The sequence below is a fragment of the Schistocerca cancellata genome, chromosome 4 (genome assembly GCF_023864275.1).
Source record: "Schistocerca cancellata isolate TAMUIC-IGC-003103 chromosome 4, iqSchCanc2.1, whole genome shotgun sequence".
NCBI classification, from domain to species: domain Eukaryota; kingdom Metazoa; phylum Arthropoda; class Insecta; order Orthoptera; family Acrididae; genus Schistocerca; species Schistocerca cancellata.
The window spans coordinates 924,293,858-924,318,110 of record NC_064629.1 but is presented as its reverse complement, the minus strand read 5'-3'; positions in this window follow the sequence as shown (position 1 = coordinate 924,318,110).

Here is a 24,253-nt window from a genome sequence, read left to right as displayed (position 1 = left end):
GCAGCTCTGGACGAAACATTAGGAGCTGAAGAGTTTCATGGACCACGACCTTACATCCCGGAAGGTTTACCAGAAGATATGTCATCCGGTCGTGAAAACCTTCATACTATGATAATTCAGTGATTGTTCTGTCATCTTCTGTTTCGTTTCCAGTATGGTCACTAAGGGACTGAATAAATGTTTTCAATACGCTTACGGATTCTATGCAAGACCAAGGGTTCTTAAGATTTTTGATCAGCTGGGTTGGCAATATGTTACTATTGAATTTACTGAAAGCTTTTCCGATTCCTCTTATTACGCTCAGTTTGGCTTCGTTTAGTATATGTTTGTCAAAAATGCGTTTCTTCGCTTAAATTTTGTGATGAAGCTCTCCTTGCTATTTTCCACCCCTCCCAACCTTGCTTGGCACATACAGGTCAAAGGCGTATTGTACAATGCTTTTGAATTTTAACCATTTGCTCTCCACATCTTCGTCCCCAGCGCTGAATATTTAATTTTGACTCTTCAGATTCACCAGAATTGGTTTCCTGTCACTCTCGCTAAGCAGAAATATTTTCCTACCATTGTTAAGAGTTTTCGGAAGTCTTGTAGTCTTTGATGCCTTAAGGTTTATCTCCAGTGATTCACTTCTCTACCTTAATTAATTGAAAAGTTTGGCTTTGCCATAGTCTCATTCACGAACTATCGCCGATTGTACAGGTCGAGACACGGAGAGATATCACAGTGTTGCCAGTTCCAAGTTACAGCGGCGGTATGTGCATACACATGCTTTGGTTTGAAGAAAGTGATATCCTACAAATTATTTATCTCGCTTGCTTATGTAGTGTAGTGGCATCTGCTGCTAGCGAATGTATCAGGACGACCAAATGTGGTGGGAAGAGTTAGAAGGCACTATATTAAGACTCGTCTGAGATTTCCAGGTGATTTATTGTTTCCAACCTCAGTGGCCTCGTACACCTCGGTCGCCCCGCAATGCTGAGGAAGGGCCCCAGCGGTCCATGCAATGCAATGCTGTGTCGAGCCAGCCTTGGCCAACTGCGGAGTTCCAATGGTGTCAGGAAACGCCAGCTGCTGACTCGGATGTCGCCGTCCTCATTGCCTCTGTGCCGCTCCAAGGAGACACCGAGCGGCCCACTGACAACTGCAACATGGTCCATGCCGTGGTCCCTCAGCAGCGTGGCTTAGGACTCGGCGACAACAAGCGCCCACGATCCGCAGCCGAATCTGTGACCCTCACCCCAGATGTCACCGGTGCCTGTTGGAGCCTCGAAGACTGCCAGTGGTAGTGAGCTGAAAAGTGGCCCGCCACTGGCTGGCTGCCTATGGACCCGGCGCCAGCCTCAGAGGGTCGAACCAACGATCTGCCATGGACTGGGATGCTGGCGCCCCATCTGTTGCTGCATGTAGCTGGTAGTGTGACACACCCCGCCATCCAGGAAAGCTGTCACACTTGAATGCATCTCGTTAGAAACACGCACCTATTTATACACGGCTGTGCACCTCTGTTATGCCATAGGCACTGCTTCACGTCATGTACTCATAACATGCTAGGTTGGCCAGAGGACCCCTTCTGCTTGGGATTTGCGACATGCAAAACCGCTACATATGCTCTTTCAGCAATTTGACGGCCCTGTGGCCTCTATTCTGCTTCACAATTGTTGATATGTGTAACTCACTGGAATCCAGCCTGCACCTGGCTGTAACCTGTGCTCAGAATATTGCACAAAACTAACTTTCCCTTTCCTAAACGGTGGTATCGCTACATTATTCCCCACTTCGGAAAGACCCGGTCCCCAGGTCGACCCTTAACCTGTTTGGGTTGGCACCTATGACATATTTCCTTACTATTAGAAAACTTAAATGTGGTCTAGTGCCCCTTAAAACACATGACAAGAAACAAAACGTAAAAATTCCTTACTGGACGACCACTGTTCAATCAACCCCTTACCTGCTCGTCTCATGCCCACGGTATCCAATCCACTGGGATTTGGACTAGTCTTGGTTCCCTCTTGGAATTAGCTCTCTGCCTGATGAGAAGGAAAACAACAAATAACGAAGTTAAGGCTGCGTTGACACTTGGCACAGAGGTGCTCAAAATGATTGTTGTTTGCCGTTGCCTTTCCCCATACATGTTACACAAACTGCTCAGCTGAGATGCGCCCCTCTTGCTCTAAAATGAACTGGTTTACGGATCTCAGCAGACCTTGGTCCAGAGTTTGATTTAACAAGGTCAGACTCTGTCTTGGCAAAAACTCTAAATTAGCTTGTGGCCAGTACAACTGTGGCTGCGTAACATTCAATTGCGTGACTCCTGAAATTGATGCTGGCAGGTGGAAGGTTGGTCCTTTTATGTTACACGCAGTTCCACTGATTAAAATTCCGCTCCCCTCGAGCTCTATACGATTCGCTTATGCAAATACTCTCCGCTCAAAACAACTTGCTACTACTACCAAATTCTTGTAGGTGGAGAAGATCCAATGCATCCCGACCGACTGCAAGCTCAATTTGGGCTCCACGATGTACCTTGGATAGTCTATTCCTTTTCCCCTGGCTAAAACTAATTGCACCGTGCGCGTGTCCCATAGTTGAACCTTCACAGATTTTCCTCCAACATTCACTATTTTTGATTCAAACTCAACACCGATTGTGTGACTACTTTCATCCTTAAATTACATAATATGAACACGACTTTCCTGACACAGCACTGTCAATAGCAAAAAAATTAAACAGGAAATCGTACGACTCTGACATCGCTCAACACATATTTATTACGGCTTTGCCGCAAAATTTACTCTGACGCATTGGTTTCTCCTAACTGCGTTTGATTTCTCCTCCAACAACACTGCACATACGTCAGCGCTACACTTCGCTTGTCAGTGACCTAAGGACAGGGGTTACCATCACCCCTCCTTCCCCTTCAAAAAGACTGCTGTCCCTAGCAGGCTCACCAAATTCGAAAATACATATACGAAAATATAATGCCTAATTAATCTACGCAAGTCTATGATACATAACAAGAAAAACAAAAAAAACCTACAAATACTCTACCACTTTCTGAATCGCTTCATGCTGCAATCTATCTTCCTGGTTTTCTCTGTGATTAGCACCTGTCTTCACTCTCTCTTTCTTCCTCTTTCCTTCTTGTGACATGCCTGGAATCATATCTGGGCAACCCTTAAATGGCCGTAACCACCTAACGTGTACTATCGTTGTTCTGGTTAGCAGCTGAAGCTTAACATTAACGGGGGATGTGGTTTCAAGAACTTGGTATGGTCCTTGATACCTCGTGAGGAACTTATTCGTTTTCCCTTTTTCCGTATAGGGGCTGGACAGCATTACCCATTGCCCCACTCTATACTGCGGTAAACTTCCTTTCCGCCTCACTGCGTCTTCCTGCCTTTCGAAAGCCTTCATATTCGCTTTTGCACCCGTTTCCAAAGATCCTGAATTGTCCTTGCGAACTGACGTACAGATTCACCGGTCGTTCCTTTCTGTAGCCTCACCAAATCAAACAGTGACGGCATTTTTCGCCCATACACTACCTCATATGGAGACTAACCGGCATTTGTATGGACTTCTTCATTGTATGCACATACAATATGCTTCAAATACTCGTCCCGCTGATGGTAATGAGAATCTACATAAAAACTCAACAGCTTCCCGATTGTTCTATGTAGCCGTTCTGCCCTTCCGTTGGCCTGTGGATGCAAAACGCTCGTCCTCAACTTCTTTACGTTCAACAATTTTCAGAGTTCCTTCATTAAATCCGACATGAAGTTGGTCCCTTGGTCAGTAATTATTGTCTCCGGTACACCAAACTTCAAAATCCAGTTGTTTACTAACACTTGCGCGACCATTGCTGCCTGCTGATTTGGCATAGCCACCATCTCCACATACCTAGAAAAATGGTCTATTATTGTTAGAACGAATCTGTTCCCCGATAGTGTTTACCTGAAAGGTCCTAAGACATCAATCTCCACCAAAGAAAATGGACATGTCGCTTTTGGTAATCGTTCATTGTAGCTGTATCTGTTTCCAACTCAAATCTGCTCTCTGTGACGTACTGATCCACAACTAATTTCCTACCTCTCCGCCACTCTTCTATTCGTCGCTCTACGCCCTCCATGACCATATAACACGTGGTCATGTGCTTCCTTTAAAACCTCATCCCTCACCTTCGCTGGCACTACTACCCTTGGCCCTAACTTCGTTTCCCTGAACAGAAGACCGCCGTACATATCAAATTGTGGCTGTGTCCGATACAATTTACGATCGTTGTCAGCAGCGTCCTATAATTCTTGCCATATTGCTAGGTCATCACCTACGACTTCTACTTTTACCACCTTCCTACTTAGTGCATCCGCATTACCGTGCTTCTTCCCAGGCTTGTAGTCGAATTCACTAAGCCTTAAGCCTTACAGCTCATCTAGCGAGTCTAGTGGACAGATCCTTCAACCCCAACAACCACTTTAATGCAGCATGATCTGTCACTACCCGAAATTTTCTCCAATATAAATAACATTTACAATATGTGATTCCATAGATTACGCTAAGCATCTCCCTCTCAGTTGTTGAGTAATTCCTCTCCGCTGCATTCAGCTGCCTAGACGCATAGGCTACAGGGTGTTCTTTCCCATACATTTACTGACTAAGAACACATCCTAACGCTTGATTCGATGCATAACATGCTGGTATAGACTACTTTTCAAAATCTGGAAACACAAGAATCGGACTTGACGTTAACACTTCTTTCAGTTTTTCAAACGCTTTCTGACACTCTTCTGTCCACTTAAATTTCACACCCTTCCATAACAACTGCGTCAACGGCAGTGCTGAATTCTTCACGAACTTTCGATAGAAATAGCAAATTCCGACGAATGACTGCACTTCATTAACTGTTTTCGGTTCCCAAAAATCCCTTACAGCCTCTACTAACCTCGGATCTGTTCGCACTCCGTCCTTACTGATAATATGACCCAAATATTTTACTTTTTCTAATGCAAAATGACACTTCTCCAGGCTCAACGTCAAACGAGCTGCTCTTAACCTCATAAAGACTTCCCTTAACCGCTGTCTATGTTGCTCCACACTACTTGAAAACAATGTAATGTCATCCAAGTAGACCAGACACTGCCGTGGTTTCAAACCCCTCAGTACACTGTCTAGCAACCTCTGAAACGTTGCCGGAGCGTTTTTAAAACCGAATGGCATTCTAATGTACTGGTAATGGCCTCCAGGTGTAGAGAAAGCAGTTTTTGGACGATTATCTGGAGTCACCTCTAACTGATGATAACCACTTGTCAAATCCATCGTAGAAAAGTACTGGCACTGTCCTAAGTGATCCAAAGTCTCCGATATGTTTGGAATGGGGTATGCGTCCGTTACTGTCTTATTATTGAGGTATCGGTAGTCACAACAAAACCTGTATTTCTTAGTTCCATTCCCCAGCAACTATTACTGTGCTCTATAACACCGTCCGCAAGCTGCTGATCAATGAAATCCTCCACAATCGGCGGCAAATGCCTCGGTATTCTGTATGGTTTACCGTAAACAGGTGCTTCATTCCCTGCTGTTATCCTATGTTGAACTAATGGAGTTGCTGGTAACGGCCCTTGTGGAAAAACAAATCCTTAAATTCTCACAATAATTCTTCCATATCCTCCCTTTGTCCTCCTTTCAGATGCTTAATTTTGTCACGCAATGCAGTTCTATAGGCAGTTAGTGGTTGATCGCTTCACCTACCTCTAGAACACCAGTCTTCGTCATCTCGCACATCCAAATTTGCTACTAAAACTCCTTTCCTCAAATTCGCGTCTACAGCGCTAAAATTATCCACGTTCACGGGAACTACTCGCCCTCTGTTCCCCTCCTGTACTTGTACAACACCACGTATCACAAAACAACCCAATGGACATAAAACTTCATCATCCTCCAATGGTTCAATAACACTTACTGTACCCACAGGTAGATTTGACTCCACACTTACCCAAAGCGACTTCCTGGTGCTATTAGACACACATTCCTGCGAATTGAGCCTTAATGCTAATGTACGCGGTTCAATTGGTTTGTTCATTACGTTGAACACCCCTCGTGACAGCTCTGCATTGACAACAGTTTCCCGTAGCGGAAATAACATTCCACTAAGTTCCACAGTTCGTTGTCCAAGGTCAATTTTGGCATGATATTGATGCAAGAACTCTACTCCTAGGATCACGTCGTAGCCCTCGCTTATCCATGGTACTACCTCCATGCATGCATTAAATCGGACTTTCTCTATTCGAAAGTCAACTGTCACCGACCCCAAAGGCGTGACCTCCTTATCTCCCACTCCACGCAACCTATAACGTGGTGGATCTAGCTTCCTTCGTTCCATTATATTCCCGGTAGCCACTGACACTTGCGCCCCTCTGTCCAACAAAATCTTAAACTTTTTAGTTCCTGTGGATCCTACCACTGAACATTCCACCTCTGTGTACGTATTAGTAGCATTGAAATTAAGACGGAGCTCCCTTTGTAACACTACCGCCCTGTCGGACGTGCGTTAGCTCAATAAAGCCTGTACTGTAATAAGTTCACGGGCTTCACCTTGTAAACAAGGATTTAGTACATAAGTTGACCGCGTGTACCTAATGGAAACAAGATCGGACCTATATTCAGTCAGTAACTACAGTGATGCGTCAAGCAAATGCAAAGTACAATTACGCGTTCACATGGACAAGAAGTGTACACAGTAGATACTACCAATGATTAATAATACGGTCGCCAGCCTAATTAGGCATTGAGTGAGTTTTTCCTTGTACAAGTATGTGCATGTACAAGCATAACAACACGTAGTAATGTTGCGTTTTATAGCAAAATTTAGAACCAGAAAGAATCTACTGAACTAAGGTTTTCTTCTTTTGTACTAATTTGTACGAGCTAAAATTACACAACACCACACAGCAATGATTACTACGAGCTGCACTTTGTATATTGATCAGACTGAAATCGGGCATAGATTACCCTAGAATCAGCAATTTTGAAAACACACATACAAAGTCACTATTAAAATTGGAAAAAACACTAATACACTTAGGTTTAATATAGAAATTAATTTTACTATTCAATTCTGATCAGTACACTTCAAAATGTGCAAGAATAGGCAAGAGAAGGGGGGGGGCCCTGAAACTGTTACGGTCGTTATGCTGAAACTAGTAAGTCCTGAAGGTACATTAACACTCAAAATTATCAATCTATGGATTACTATTCTTTTGTCACGCTTCTGGAGTAATTGACTAACATTCTTTCAGTCTCAAATGAATTAAATAACATTGCTAGCACAATTCAAAATTTATCTTTCAATTTAATCACACTGTTGTTCTTTACTAACATCTGCGTCAACAAACATGAATTTAAACGTCTTTATAGCATAGATTAGTCTGCAGATGATTTATTACTGACTGTAAACTTTCAATTCAGGATACTCGGGTTGCACAATATGTGGTAAGGACCCTGTCTAGGTCAATGATAAGGATAAGTGACGGCTAAAGCAATTCTGGTAAAAGTCACGTTATTATTGAACAGTCAAAACAGTTTCGACACTGGTCCATACAAATACACTTCTAAAGATGAAATAAATGTTTGACCTGTGCACGTCGTTGCGGCGGATGGCGGGCAGCGAGATAGCGGGCAGCACAGCACACATACAAGCACGGCTAAGGCTCTCACAGTATCGGCACTTTCATTCTTCTTAGCGTCGTAATCTTTCCAATTTTGTGCCTGAGAATATAGCCATGCCAAGTAGTCGTCGGAATCGGCCCATCCGAGGCTCAATGGAATCCACTTTTCTTAGATAGCCTCCTCGGTACAGTACATGTTCCTCTGACCGATGCCCAACTCCGACTGTTTTACTGAGCCCGTTGTGCCGAATCGCGCCAGTGTGCGTTTTCCCGCGCTCGCCTGCATCCACCTTTTCCCGCACCCCTACAGGTAGGGTATTCACCACAGGTTTTCTACTACACATATTCTAATGCATTACCTACGTATGGACCAAGTGTTCAATTTACAATTTTCACATCATACAATAGTTTTAACATTAAATACACTTTCCTTTGGTTATCAAATTGCTTAAAATCTAACATAAGTAATGACATTCATTTCAAAAGTTGCGTACAGTTTCTTTAACACGACACGAAAAGGAAAAAAAATCCAAAATAATATTTACATTATTTTACATAAATTCAGACAGAAACATTTATCTAAATGCATAAAGAAAAAAATTATTATAGGTACATTATTGTTACACCTTAGGTGGATCTTGGGCCCCCTCTGCCGTTTAACCCTTGTCCACCTCTCCTATCTTCACTTCTCCATCCTCCTCGCTGCTGACTTCTACCCCTCCCTTATTCCTGGATGACTGGGTACATTGCCTTTGCACATGTCCCGCACGACCACGTTTAAAACATCTCACACCCGCTGTAAACACTGTTTGCCTCTCGTGTATCCCTGTTGCCACGTCTATTTCCTGACATTGAATTGCCGGTTGAATGGCCGAATACAAATCTTTCGGAGTCCCTTCACGCACTTTCCATGACACATGCGGCGGTAAACCCTCAAAAATACATCAAGTGCCCTTTGCTCGGCCTCCTGCAACAGAACACTATTCGGTTCATCGCTCTGACCCAACTCATAAGTGTACTCATTACATTCCCTTATCCTGTCCGCAAATTTCTCCATCGTCTCCCCCTGTCTCTTTGTCACTCTACTTAACTTCTCTCTAAGGTACCGAGCACTATGCTATTTTTTGTACCTTTCTAAAAGTCCTTCCTTTAACTGATTAAGCTGTGCTGCCTTCCTTAAGGCCTCAGAATACCTTACATATGTTTTCGCTTCACCCATTAATCTAATCTTGGCTATATGTAACAACTGCTCACCAGACCAAACATTTATCACCGCCGAAGTCTCCAAGTCCTCCACAAACGAACGCACATCCTCAGATGCCTTGCCAGAAAACGGAATAATCAAACTCTCGGCAGCTGGATCAATCTCCTGCACCCTAGTCAACAACGACTGATAAGATGCGGTTTCCTGCTCACTTCTAGATGTTAATTCATTTGTCAACTGCATGTTGTCTGCTGTCAGCTGTGCTCCTTTTTCGAACAAAATCCTTACCGCTTCTGGTTCCGACACACCTAGTGTCCCTTACTCTGCCATTGTGTTGCTTTAGTTCCTAGTTACTCCTGAAACAAAACATTTAAGTACAAGAAATACCCGACTCCCGACACCTCAGTATCATCATACTCAGTAACATCGTTCTCAAACCAATACAAAAGTAATTGAATGCCACAAGAAAAAACAATCTTACTGCCCCAAATACACTAACACTTATGACAAAAATAATAATATGCCTTTGCAAAATGTGTAAAATGTGGCTCCTGGCAGGCCATACACAAAACACAAAGAAGAATGAAAACGTCAAACACTCAACAGAAAACTGGTCAACACTCACCACATCTTGCAACCGTAATGCAGGCAGTGGGCTCGAACATCATACTGTAGAGACGACGCCTGCTATTCTGATACCAAATGTATCAGGATGACCAAATGTGGCGGGAAGAGGTAGAAGACTTGCCCGAGCTTCCCAAGTGATTTATTGTTTCCATCCACAGTGCCCTCATACACCTTGGTCCGCATCACAGGGCCCCACAATGCTGAGGATGCGGTTTCCTGGCCCGTGCTGTGTCAAGCTGACCTTGGCCAGCCTCGGAGTTCTGATGGCGTCAGGATGCGCCAGCTGCCCCGTCCTTGTTGCCTCAGAGCCGCTCCGAGAAGCTGCCAAGTGCCCCACTGACAACTGCAAGATGGTCCGCACCACGGTCCGTCCGTGGCGTGGCTTAGGATGAGGGGACAACAAGTGCCTGCGATCCACAGCCGAATCTGCGACCCTCGCCCCGGATGTGACCGGGCCATGTTGGAGCCCAGAAGACTGCCCGTGGTAGTGAGCCGAAGAGTGGCCCACCGCTGGCTGGCTGCCTATGGACCCTGCGTTGGCCTCAGAGGGTCGAACCAACGACCCACTGTGGACTGCGATGCTGGCGCCTCATCTGTTGCTGTATGTAGCTGGTGGTGTGACACGCCCTGCCATCCAGGAGAGCTGTCACACTTGAATGCATTTCATTAGAAATCTGCACCTATTTATATGTGGCTGGGCGCCTCTGTTTTGCCATATGCACCACTTCGTGTCACGTACTCATAACACACTAGGTTGGCCAGTGGGCCCCCTGCTTGGAATTTTGTGACACGCAAAACCACTACGTATACTCTTTCAGCAATTTGACGGCCCTGTAGTCTCTACTCCACTTCGCAACTGTTGGTATGCGTAACTGACTGCAATCTGACCTGCACCTGGCTGTAACTTGTGCTCAGAATATTGTACAAAACTAACTTTCCCTATCCTAAACAGTGGTGCCGCTACAGTAGTATTTGCCACTTACCATCACCATCAGCGGTGACAACTGGAAAAACTGGAATAAAAATTCCCTAGATAACTCGATACGATCACATTTTATGCTCGCATGGGCTATGACATTCACAGCAGAGCGCTCAGAACGCTATTGAACGCTCATTGGCTGTTGGCGAATGGGTGACATAGGTGCACAGAACAACTCTAAACTTGACCACCACCGTTCAGAAGTCCATAGTTACTAAGATGTCACCCTTGCTCTAGATGAACCATCAATAATGTGCCACGCAATTTGGTACAGGAGTGGCTTGCTTTCGTGTTCCACAAGATAACAGTCTGTGCGAGGTCAAACTTAGTAGTTGGTTATTACTGTTATTACTAATAGACAAAGTTGAAGCCAGCATACATTTAGGTTGCAGCACAATGTCTTCTGCGTCTTCAGTGAGATTTCAGCGGTCCCCAACTTGTCAGGTAAATGGAGTATGAAAAGTCACTTTTTATTAAAATATAGTTTCTTAGAGGACTCGATTTATTCACATGTAATCCACCTCATTCTGGAATCCTTGCAGTTTTTCCCCACATATCGTATGAAGGGATATTGCTAATCGCCAGTACTTATTTATTTGGGTAAAACGAAAGTAAAGACAGAAAAAAAAGTTCCGCACTGCGTTTGTATGAATAAAATAAGACTGTACAGAACATCAAACCACATGTGTGATTGGTTTGAAGAGTTTCTACTAAACAGAAGACAGCATTTCATTCTCAACGGAGAGAAATGTTCACATGTAAAAGTAACTTCTGGAGTGTTGTACGACCATCACTGTTCACGACATACGTAAATAAACTAGTCGATGACGTCGAAAATTCTGTGAGGCTTTTCACAGATGACGCTGTTTCATACACGTAAGTCGCAACAATACAAATCTGAAAGAAGTGCAAGAAGGCCTGTAGAGGATCAACGCTTGGTGCATGGATTGCCAGTTTTCCTCAACATAAACAAATGTAAAATATTGCGCATAAATAGAGAAAGAGCCATTAGTGTTCGTTTACATGATTGCGGAGCAATCAGTGGAAGCAAACTAGTCGCAAGAAAGGCATTTGTCAGACAGATTCGTTGAAAGAATTCTCAGGAGGTGTAACCCATCAACAAAGTAGGTAGTTTACAAAACTTTCGTTCGACCAGTGCTTCGAATTGCTAATCAGCTCGGACCCGCACCAAATATGAGGCGTGTTTTTTAAGTAAGTACCGTTTTGAAATTTAAAAAAAGATGTGCTAAGATATCTCAATAATTTTATTTTTACATGAAAGCCTGTACCTTAATCTACTTTTCTACAGCCGCGCGGGGTTAGCCGAGCGGTCTTAGGCGCTGCAGCCGTGGACTGTGCGGCTGGTCCCGGCGGAGGTTCGAGTCCTCCCTCGGGCATGGGTATGTGTATTTGTCATTAGGATAATTTAGGTTAAGTAGTGTGTAAGCTTAGGGACTGATGACCTTAGCAGTTAAGTCCCATAAGATTTCACACACATTTGAACATTTTTACTTTTCTACATAATTTCCGTCAATGTTGAGGCACTTGTCATAACGTTGTACCAGTTTTTGGATACTTTCCTCGTAGAAGTCTGCCGCCTGACTTGTTAACCACTGCACCACTGTTTTGACTTCATCATCGTCTCGAAGACGCTGACCGCCCAGGTGTTTCTTCAAGTGAAGGAACACATGGTAGTCACTGGGCACAAGATCGGGGCTGTATGGAGGATGATCTAGAGTTTCCCATCGAAGATATGTGATGAAATCTTTGGTATGATTCGCCATATGCGGATGGTCTTTGTCTTGCAGCAAAACGATGCCCTTGCTCAACTTGCCACATCTTTTGTTCTGAATTGAACGGCGCAGATTGTGCAATGTCTTACAGTAAGTTGCTGCATTGATTGTCTCATTACAAGGCAGAAATTCCACAAGCAATACTCCTGCACACGATTTTCCGGGCAGAAATTGTTTGCTTAAACTTCACTTTTCTGGGTGAATCTGAATGTCGCCATTCCATGGACTGTTGCTTTGATTCTTGTGTGACGTAGGCCACCCATGTTTCATCGTCCGCAACAATTTGGCTTAAGAAATCATCACCGTCGTTGTGGTACTGCTCAAGGAAAGTCAATGCACTGTCTAAACGTTTCGTTTTGTGCACATCCGTTAACATTTTCGGTGCCCAACGTGTGCACAATTTTCGGTAATTCAAGTGCTCGGTCACAATGCCATACAAAACACTATGAGAAACGTTAGGAAAGTCATACCACAAGGAGGAAATCGTAAAGCGTCTGTTTTCTCTCACTTTATTGTCCACTTCCTGCTCCAAACTTTCATTAACATCCGAAGGACGCCCACTCCGTTGTTCATCATGCACATTTGTGCAGCCATCTTTAAATGTTCTCACCCACTTTCTTACCATTCCATCACTCATAATGTTTTCTCCATAAAATTCACAGATCTCACGATGAATACCGAACGCTTTTAGGCCTTTAGCACTAAGAAATATTATAACAGCCCGTACTTTACAGTCGGCGGGACTCATGAAAACCGGAGGCATCTTAAACACTCAGTACACAAAGTAAACAAGGAAGAATCAGACTGTAATGGAGTCAGTGCGTAGACAACAGATGTAGGTACCCAGTGCACATGCGCAGAACGCCGACCACAGCCTCGCGGCCGCGGTGTGGCAAAACGGTACTTACTTAAAAAACACGCCTCGTAGGAATGATAGAGGAAGCAGAAAAGATTCAAACAAGACGAGCGTGTTTCGTTATAGGCTCATTTCGTAAACGCAAACGCTGAGTCAACTTCAGTGACAGACGCTATGAGAGAGGCGTTTTGCATCATGGTGTCGTTAACTGTTAAAGTTCCGAGAGCGTACGTTCCTAGAAGAGGCAACCAACATATTGCTTCCTCCTTCGTATATCTCGCGAAAAGACGATGGCTGTTAAATGAGAGAGAATCGAGCTCACATGAAGGCTTAGTAACAATCTTTCCTCTTCTTCTTTTCTTGTCCTTCTTATTTACGTGGCTCATTCTCTAAGGACAGTGACGAGCATTAGCATGATCTGTTGTTTGTTCTTGGTTTTTCTAAACAATGATTCATTGCTCAATCTAAACCACTGAGTCAGGAAAATCTTCTCCGTCCTGGGCCAGATCTTCCATTAATCTTTTCTCGATTTGTTATTTGCAACAGGGTTTATTTATTGGTGCAAATTATATGGCCAAAGTGTTCCAGATTTTTTTGTCTTGATGGTATCGAGAATTTATAAATCTTTGTTAATACGCCTCAGTACTGCCACATTCGTGACATTACTGTTCATGAAATCCTTAATACCCACAATTCAAATACCTCCAATTTCTTAATTAATACTGTGGTTATTGTCCATAAGAACTTCATAGAATAGGATACTGAACACGTAGCATCGAAGAAGTCGAATGCGAAGCGTAATACTTACGCCATAGCTAGTCAGAACTTACTTCATTCTGTGGAAAGAACTTCCGGTCTGTTAAATTCTGCAGCGAATTTCTTGAGTTAGCTCCCAGTTATCGTTGATTTGGCACCCAAAATATTAATATGATGAAACCTTTCGATCTTAATATTACCGAGTGCAAGATTGCACTTTCATCTCGTTTCTGCTGACAACCATCCCTTTGACTTCTCGATGTTTAAACGCGATCCCATGGTATTGGTGTCTTCAATAACAGTATTTAGTACTTCTTTCTGGTCTTCCAGCGTGATTGCAAATAAGACAATGTATCAGTTTACCGACTGGTTCGCCTGTTTAAAGATAGTGAATGTTTGCTCATTGACTGGTGTGCTCGTTGTATTATTGCATGCCATGTGCCATGGCTTAGAACTCCACTTTAATTATGTGAGTGAACAGGCCCGAGAATTTATTTGATGTACGGGTCTGTGTAGCCCCTTCACAGAATTGTTATAGGAAGTAATTAGTAACGCAAGGACAACTCTAGAATGGCGAGACACAGCGGGACAATACGCATAGTATGGGGAGCTTGTAACACATTCTTGAAATTGCTATAGATTTGATTTCTTAGAATTCTTACTTTGATCATTTAATCAGATTAACACTTTCAATAATTATGGCAATAATGGTGATTACGGGATCAAATTATTACCTTTGGGTTTAGCTGATGGGGAGTAATAATGAAAAAGTTTACTTTTACTTAGATTGACATTTAATTTATACTAATGCAGCAAAACACTAAAGTAAAAATTTACCTCACCATTCAAGCTCACATAGTAGTAATCTCTTCAACAACTTTTAAATTTGGTCTCTATAGGAATGTGGCTAAAGTCTCATATGATTTATCTACGGGGGACTGGGTGGAATATGAACACTACACTCGTCAACGCTACAAGCATACCACTTTAGGCCGATGCGCATGCAATTAGTGCAATGTAGGGAATGTACCAACAGCTACGTAATCTAATGAGTAACTTAAAGCAGGGTTAAGATCTCAGCTCGACTATACACGGCCGGTAAACACGTCTTACCTAACCCTTTGGCTGGTCACAATCTTTTATGAAACCACGCGAGGAACGACGTGCAACTGGTTAAATGTCTTTCGTCAGTTTACGTTAATCCGCATAATATTCTATCAGTAAATTCAATATCAATGTGAAGGTGCACAATGAAATCCGACCACATGGACATGAATTTGATACTGTCATACGAAGACAAGGTAAAGCATAACAAGAAAAATCAAGACTTATCAAGGAAAATGCAATGCACTTAAGCTTTGGCTTTACGTGAATTTAGAGTGAATGATTGGGGATTCATGATTTTAGGTGATCAGTACTAAATACTGCGTGCACACTAAAGATCGCTGAATTCACAATGAAACTGCATCAGAATTACCAAACTTACTACACAAAACGGGTCAGCGACAGTAATTAACACTCAAATAAACTCGGACGATACTCAAAATTATTAAATTGGACAAATAGGGGTACCTTAATCTTGTACATGGTAAATAACATGTACACATCAATGGATACTAATCACAAAGAAAACACTCAAAAGGCAACGCTATTTCTCCACAAAATTCATATCAGTGCACAAATATCTCTCTTCGTCAGTTTTTAATGCAATTAGATGGTGACAAAATGCAGTCTAGGGAGAGTTAATCTAACGTGCCACTGCAGCTGACCATGTGGTCAGGCACCATTCACAAAGAAACACAGTAAAATGAAATAAAATACTCACACAAAAGATATCTGACTCTACACATACTCTAATTAACTTCGCATTGTGCCAAATCACAAGGAAACAGAAATCAGACACGTTTAGTCTAACAGGTGGCCACTGGCGAGCCCTCGTGGTTGGGTACCACTCACAAAGAAAACCGCACAAATTAAATAAAATTTCCACACAAGACGGCTATTGCCTCAAACATATTGAACTGAATAAGCTTCTACTGCAACGAAATTACTTACAAACGTCATCAGAGCCAAGTTAGGATAGCACGAGGCAAATAGCGCGAACAATTCATCGAATCGAGAACAGCTGCCAACATGACTAACATAGAAGTAAATATCCTCGGGGAACCGTGCGACCGCTACGCTCGCAGGTTCGAATTCAGCCTCGGGCATGGATGTGTGTGATGTCCTTAGGTTAGTTAGGTTTAAGTAGTCCTAAGTTCTAGGAGACTGATGACCTCAGATGTTCGGCCGTGCGGTTCTAGGCGCTGCAGTCCGGAACCGCGGGACTGCTATGGTCGCAGGTTCGAATCCTGCCTCGGGCATGTATGTGTGTGATGTCCTTAGGTTAGTTAGGTTCAAGCAGTTCTAAGTTCTAGGGGACTGATGACCTAAGATGTTAAGTCCCATAGTGCTCAGAGCCATTTCAACCATTTGAAGTAGAGAAGCAACTTAAATCACTTAATAAAAGCAAGTCTTCTGGTCCAGACTGTATACCAATTATGTTCCTTTCGGAGTATGCTGATGCAGTAGCTCCATACTTAAAAAACATATACAACCGTTCGCTCGACGGGAGATCCGTGTCCAAAGACTGGAAAGTTGCATAGATCACACCAATATTCAAGAAAGGTAGTAGGAGTAATCCACTAAATTACAGGCCCATATCGTTAACATCGATATGCAGCAGGATTTTGGAACATATATTGTGTTCAAACATTATGAATTACCTCGAAGAAAACTGTGTATTGACACACAGTCAACATGAGTTAAGAAAACGTCGTTCCCGTGAAACACAACTACCTCTTTATTCACATGAAGTATTCAAAGCTATTGACAATGGATTTCAGATCGATTCTGTATTTCTGGATTTCCGGAAGGCTTTTGACACTATACCACACAAGTGGCTTGTAGTGAAATTGCGTGCTTATGGAATATCGTCTCAGTTATGTGACTCGATTTGTGGTTTCAGCCGGCCGTTGTGGCCGAGCGGTTCTGGGCGCTTCAGTCTGGAACCGCGCGACCGCTACGGTCGCAGGTTCGAATCCTGCCTCGGGCATGGATGTGTGTGATGTCCTTAGGTTAGTTAGGTTTAAGTAGTTCTAAGTTCTAGGGGACTGATGACCTCAGATGTTAAGTCTCATAGTTCTCAGAGCCATTTGAACCATTTTGTGGTTTCATGTCAGAGAGATCACAGCTCGTAGTAATTGACGGAAAGTCATCGAGTAAAACAGAAGTGATTTCTGACGTTCCCCAAGGTAGTGTTATAGGCCCTTTGCTGTTCCTTATCAATATAAACGATTTGGGAGACAATCTGAGCAGTAGTCTTAGGTTGTTTGTAGATGACGCTGTCGTTTATCGACTAATAAACACATCAAAAGATCAAAACAAATTGCAAAACGATTTAGAAAAGATATCTGAATGGTGTGAAAATTGGTATTTGACCCTAAATAGCGAAAAGTGTGAGGCCATCCACATGAGTGCTAAAAGGAATTCGTTAAACTTCGGTTACACGATAAATCACTCTAATGTAAAAGCAATAAATTCAACTAAATACCTGTGTATTACAATTACGAACAATTTAAATTGGAGGGAACACATAGAAAATGTTGTGGAAAAGGCTAACCAAAGACTGCGTTTTATTGGCAGGACTCTTAGAAAATATAACAGATCTACTAAGGAGACTACCTACACTACGCCTGTCCGATCTCTTTTAGTATACTGCTCCGCGATGTGGGATCCTTACCAGATAGAACTGACGGAGTACATCGAAAAAGTTCAAGGAAGGGCTGCACGTTTTGCATTATCGCGAAATATGGGAGAGAGTGTCACAAAAATGATAAAGGATTTGGGCTGGACATCATTAAAAGAAAGGCGTTTTTCGTTGCGACGGATTCTTCTCACTAGATTCCAATCACCAACTTTCTCCTCTGAATGCGAATATATTTTGTTGACAGCGACTTACGTAGGGAGAAACGATCACCACTATAAAATAAGAGAAATCAGAGCTCGTATGGAAAGATATAGGTGTTCGTTCTTTCCGAGAGCTATACGAGATTGGAATAATATAGAATTGTGAAGGTTGTTCGATGAACCCTCCGCCAGGCACTTAAATGGGATTTGCTGAGTATCCAAGTAGATTTAGATTTTGATGTTGAACAGCGATAGTTCTATATGGTAGCACATTCTTAACAATTGATTTTCCCAGCTCGTAATCAATCAGAATTTATTTTCATTCCACAAAAGCTGCAAAAAATACAAAAGAAGCTTGTTCAGCATTGCCTTACTGTGCCAACTGGGCTTACATACAAATCAGTGACTGATAAACAATAATGATTATTTAGTCTCTGGCCATGGAAGTCCGAACAAGCCTCGGCCCAATGGTATCCACCCGCCGCTGTGTCATCCTCAGCTGGTAGGCATCAGTGGATGCAGATTGGAGGGTATGTGGTCAGCACACTGCTCTCCCCGCCGTTGTCACTTTTCGTTACTAGAGCTGCTATTATTCAATGAAGCAGCTCCTAAATTGGCCTCACAAGGCCTGAGTGCACCCCGCTTGCCAAGGACACTTGGCAGACCCGGACAGTCACTCATCCATGACCAATAGCACTTAATTTCAGTGATTTGATGGGAACTGGTGTTACCACAGCAGCAAGGCCGTTGGCTGTCCATGAAAATGTTTAAAGTTTATAAGTTCCGCGGACAGAATCGTGATGACGATAGTCACAGAACTGTTTCACAACAGGCACAACAAAATAAGTCTAATATTCAGTTAACAATGGCCCCTGTTCAGGAAGTGCAACGAAGTCAAAGTCTGTTCGACAGCGTAGTGAAGGAAACTAATAAGTGCAGTTGACAGTCTTAAGTTCCACAAAAAATACCAGTACTGAGTTTACAGGAGGCCATGTCAGAGGAGGCAATGTTCCCTGGGAGACAGCTGTCTGCTTGTTCTGGCTGTGATATGGTATGATTCAGATTGGGGTGCTGCCAGAACCATGTGATGTAGATCCTTGGGGTCCTTATGCTTTGGAATTGCTTCCAGTGGATCAGCAGACTGAACTGACAGAGAGAGGGTGGGCGCTGTCCCAGATACATGCCGATCTACATCTACATCTAGATCTACATACACACCCCGTACGCCACCGTAAGGTGCGTGGCGGAGGGTAACCTTTACCACAACTAATCAAAAATGGTTCAAATGGCTCTGAGCACTATGGGACTTAACAGCTGAGGTCATCAGTCCCCTATAACTTAGAACTACTTAAACCTAACTAACCTAAGGACATCACACACATTCATGCCCGAGGCAGGATTCGATCCTGCGACCATAGCGGTCGCGCGGTTCCAGACTGAAGCGCCTAGAACCGCTCGGCCACTCCGGCTGGCCACAACTAATCGTTTCCTTTTCTGTTCCACTCACAGACAGAGCGATGGAGTGACGTCTGCTCGATGCTGGGATGGCATGTGATTTGCGAAGGCAAAGTAGTACTTCTGACAGTGGCACTGTTGTCTGGGATGTGCAGGCTGCTGGTCTTGAGGTTGACATATATTGTGGGGAAGATGGTGCTACATGTTTTCACGGTGCCGGCTCGAGTTCCACTCCAAAACAGACCTGCGTGTTTTGGATACAGTCCAGCTTGTTGTGATTGATACACCATGCCCGCCATATGGTTGCCACTTGTGTCTCTTGCAGGGACTCTTGCAGAATCAGAGCCTGGCTGTAAAGTGGACAGCTGTGTTCAAGGGCAAAGGCCTTAGATAACATCATACTTCCTACCCAAGTGGAAAATGATAGAGCCATCTTGATGTCAGAAGGAAATCCTGGGCTCCTCCCTCATGAGGGAAGAGATGGTGGTGCCTTCTTGCAGACTGAGGCCCTGGCACTGACTGGACGTTAAAATGGATGAGGTAACATTGAGTATTGTCACTGTTCATGAGCGTGAGCGCTCTTGGAGCCTGAATCCTTGTCCCTGGATCCATAGATCCAAGGGCTTGCAGAACCTTCTGGACACTGGTCTATGTGGCCTGGGTGTGGCTGCAAAACCTGGATCTTGCTTGGACAGGAACCATTCAGAGCAAATCTGGAAAGAAAAAGAATATAGTGTCTTCGTCTTGAACAGGCCAATCACCATCAGTGGTGGATCCATGCTCCTGAGAACACTATGTTTTTATGTGTAGATTTCCAAGAGGGTGAAACTTTGGAGCCAGGGAAGTCTGACCAATGGTTCACATCAGTTGTCCTGAGGAACAGCTATGGGCAACCTGAGGGATGCGGGAAGATCCTGTGGTGGACACTTTTCCCATCCAGCTGAAAAAAATCGTGTCGTATGGACCAAACAGTTGTGATTCTAGGTGTTGACCACAGGCTGACACGGTGCATCTTGCAGTGTCTTTCTGAAAGAAGTTGAATCGCGTGAGACAGGTATCTTTAATGGAAAATGGGGTGACTTCGTCCAGTAGAAGGAAACAAGTCTCACTGAAGGGCTTGTGACTCTGAAAGGAAAAATTAACTACACGAAACACTATGGTGGCCAATACCAAATCCCACACGTGTCCCTGGTGCAGAAACCTAATCTCAGCGAAGTGTGGTGATGGTGCTGGCTGCAAAACACGGGGCTCATTGCTGGCTGGCATACGGTGTTAAAGATCCTGATGGTTTCCTAGCGAGTCTCTGATTAATGATCCACAACTGCACCTGGCGCCTGGCCCAAAGAGTTCGCTGGTTTTGCACAGAGAGTCGTCGGTGGAAGCCAGACCTGGAACATGCAGAAGGGTATCCGTAGAAAGGCGAGGCACCAGCGACACAATGTCCTTGGCCCCTCTTGCGGACAACAAGTGATGGAGCGAGAGAAAATACGTGGTCATGTGGTGCTGCCATGGAGGGAGTGTTGGGTACCACACTGAGAGACTCTGCCAGCCCAATGGCCGACTTACGGAGTGTAGGTACTAGTACCGGAATTGGTACATCACTACATGAATATGTAGCAGCGACACTACTTTAAACAGAAACTGGGGCGTCAGCGGATAGTGGAGAAATGCCACCACCGAGCAGAGTGGATACAGATATGGTGCATGCGTGTGCATTGGGTACAGGAAGCAAAATAAAAGGAATAAATCTGTGGATGAAAGAATTTGCCTGGAACAGCGATGAATGCAGGAACTGGTGCCACAGGGGAGTTCCACAATTTGAAGGAAGTTTGAGAAGACCTTTTAGTGGAAATTTGAAAATGTGTTATGCCCAGAGGGTGTCTGCTTGTGCAAAAGCATCTTGGAATGAATGGTAGCAAACGAGTTGCGCTCAGCAGGCATATGTCAGTCTGTAGCAGCCGAAGTACTGCTGTTTTTATTCCTTTTACAATGGTAAGGAAGGGCCGGGAGACCTGGAGCGTCACGGCTGACGTCGAAGTAATTGGAGTTTGTGGGTGAGCACTAAGAATTTAAGAACAAAGCAGGACTGGCATGAAACCCCCTGTTGCATCGCAGAGGACGACTTGGAATTTTTATGGTGCGTAGGAGCACTGAAGACTGGCAGGGAATCCTGATGTATCACTGAGGACGAGTGGGAATATTTATTGTATGTATGAACAGTGAGGACTGGCAAAGAGTCCTGTCGTATCGTGCAAGATGATGCAGACTTGTGATTGTGGGCATGAGCGCTCAGGACGGGCAGGGAGTCCAGTTGCATCGTGGAAGACGTCCAAGAAAGAGTAGTGAGCGCATATGCACACAAATTATCACACGAAGCATAATAGTCATTAACTTGGGATTTTAACTGAACATAAGGTAAGGTATGTGGATCTACACCAAGGTTAAAACGATGAAGAACTTGATGGCGTGAGCACCAAAGTGGGTTAAGAGAGAAGTATGTTGTTGTTTTTGAACTTGCTCCATCTTCTCATGAAATTCTGGAAATACTAGAAGCAAGTTGGCCACGCCTGAGCCAACGTCCCCAACAGAAGCTCCTGGTAGTGCTGGGAAGCCAGGGACAGGGCAGCATGTAGGCGGACCACCGTTTGCACAAGGACCTTCTGTTCTCGCTGAAATCGCTGTAAGTCATGCAGTAGCTGCATCAGCTGTCTTCTTTCTATGTTGCCAGGCTGGAACGACAGGTACATTGTAACCTGCACGGCGAAACAGCGCTAACGTTAGAAAAAATGTCAATGGACGCACTGACGTCACTGGGAGCGAAACCGATGGCTCGGCAGTTGTCGTCGCCATTGAGAAAATGAAAGAAACGTGGAAACAAATTATACTCGTCACCAGCTGGTGGAATGAAACTTGAAACTTGTACTCTCGCTGCCAACATTGAAGGGATGAAACAATCTAAATCGTCAACAGCTGATATGTACTGCGCCAATGGAGACACGATAAAGCATAGTCCAAGTAAACAATGTGGAACACTTTTATGAGAAAACACCTGAAGTAAGATCTCCTCCTTTGAATAAGTTTTTGTCTGTTGGACTATCGTCAGTCAGACAAGCTAGAAAGAAAGTAAAGTAAGTTCGCTGAAAATTTGAAAGGGCGGACTTCATTCAAGATAATGACGTTTTATTAGTCAGCATAACAACAAGACAAGCTACTGATATCACAAGCACTATTATAGCCCCCGTCTTATTTTACGTGACCCGCGTCCGTCAACCGCAGTCACCCCAATGCTCGTGCCGCAGGGGTAGAGGCGGACTGACTATTGGACAGCATGTTCTTCCAAGCGTTTGTCGTTTGCGACGTTGCCACCGAAAAGGTATGGTGTGTGACCTGCTAGCTAAGTTCGTTACACAACAGCCCCACAAGGAATGAATAATTTTTTACTGACCTGAACTATGAATGTCTGTCGGATCGAAACGGAACTTTCACAACGCGTTTATGTTGCGACTGGATGACGGTGGGTCGGCTGCCGTTGCGAGGTGATTCCTGTATCTGGGTGGGCAGTGCGTAGTCGATTTCCAGGTGGACGGCGCTGTGATAGATTACGTTGCAGTGCTGGCGGCTGCTGCGTGGCGGATGTTCTGCGTCCGGTGGTGGCCCGCATTTCGGCGGCGTCCTCTCCAGTTATGTAGGCTGGCTTGCATTGCTGTATCTATCTCTTTAATGCGGAGAGTGAGTGTCTGTCATTTCATCCTGTAACTGTGTACGGGCCTTGGAAGGACGGTTCCAGTGCTATGAACAATGAGTTGCATCAGAGGAAAATGTGCTGTATCGGTGTCAGATCTTTGAAAACAAAGATAACCTGTTTTATGTGCCGTGTAGTTTCACTCCGTCACATGGCCTCCATTTACTTCCGGTTTCCCGTGAGGAAATCTTGAGTAAAGTTTGGGGGCCACGTTGCTGCCTGAAAAACTTGTGGGACTAAGTTGCTCTGCCATATGGTGTTTTGGTGTGTGTTAGTGAGTGTTTTGACATCGATAAGGTTGGCTTCAGAGATATATGTTCTGTGACGTAACAAGAGACAAAGTAAGATTGTCTTGTTTTAGAGAGTTGTAAATGTATCGTTGCCTAAGTAACACGCCGATTCATGTCTTATAAAATTATATAATAAAGAAGTTATAAGTTATTATTTGTGTGTGTTTACCTTAGTTAGACATCACCAATAAACTCTCCTGGTAAATACAGAAGTTTACCATGCACCAGTTCCACTGGGGAGATCTGTAGGTCTTCTGTTAATGCACCGCACAATCCCAACAGCGGTACTTGGAGAGCGTCGATCCACCAATGCATCATGTGGTACATTATAGTTGTCTTCAAGGAATGGTGTAGACACTCCACAATACCGTTTGTGGCTACATGGTGTGGTTAAGACCTTGTCATGTATACCCCATACAACTGGGCCATTGCCTGAAAGATATCTGGGTCCCATTGCTTACCCTAGTTTGAAATCATCTTTTGGGGACAACCAAAAAGGTGAAATCCAACCACAGGCGAAGGTATGTGCCACGTTCTCCACCTCCAGCCACCTGATGTACCTGTCAACGGCTATGAGACGGTACCAGAAGTGAAATACTGCAGGGAGAGGTCGGTCTTATCAAGTCCAGGTGGACGTCTGAGAATCATGCCTCTGGGATTTCAGAACTTCCGAATGGAGCTCGTACATGCCATGTTACTATGCACTGTTGGCAGGCAACTCAGGTCTGAGCCCATGTGTGGCAGTCCCTCTGTATACCGGGCCACACAAAACGCTGCATTACCAGTTCCCTCATAGCGCGAATTCCTGAATGGCTGAGTCCATGCAGAGAAGCGGAAACCCTTCGACATAGAAGTGAAGATACAGCTGCTGTCGTCCTGCTGAGTCTTGGCAGTATATCAGCTCCTAAGTGCTTGGCAGCAACGTGTGATGCAAGTGCAGAGCCG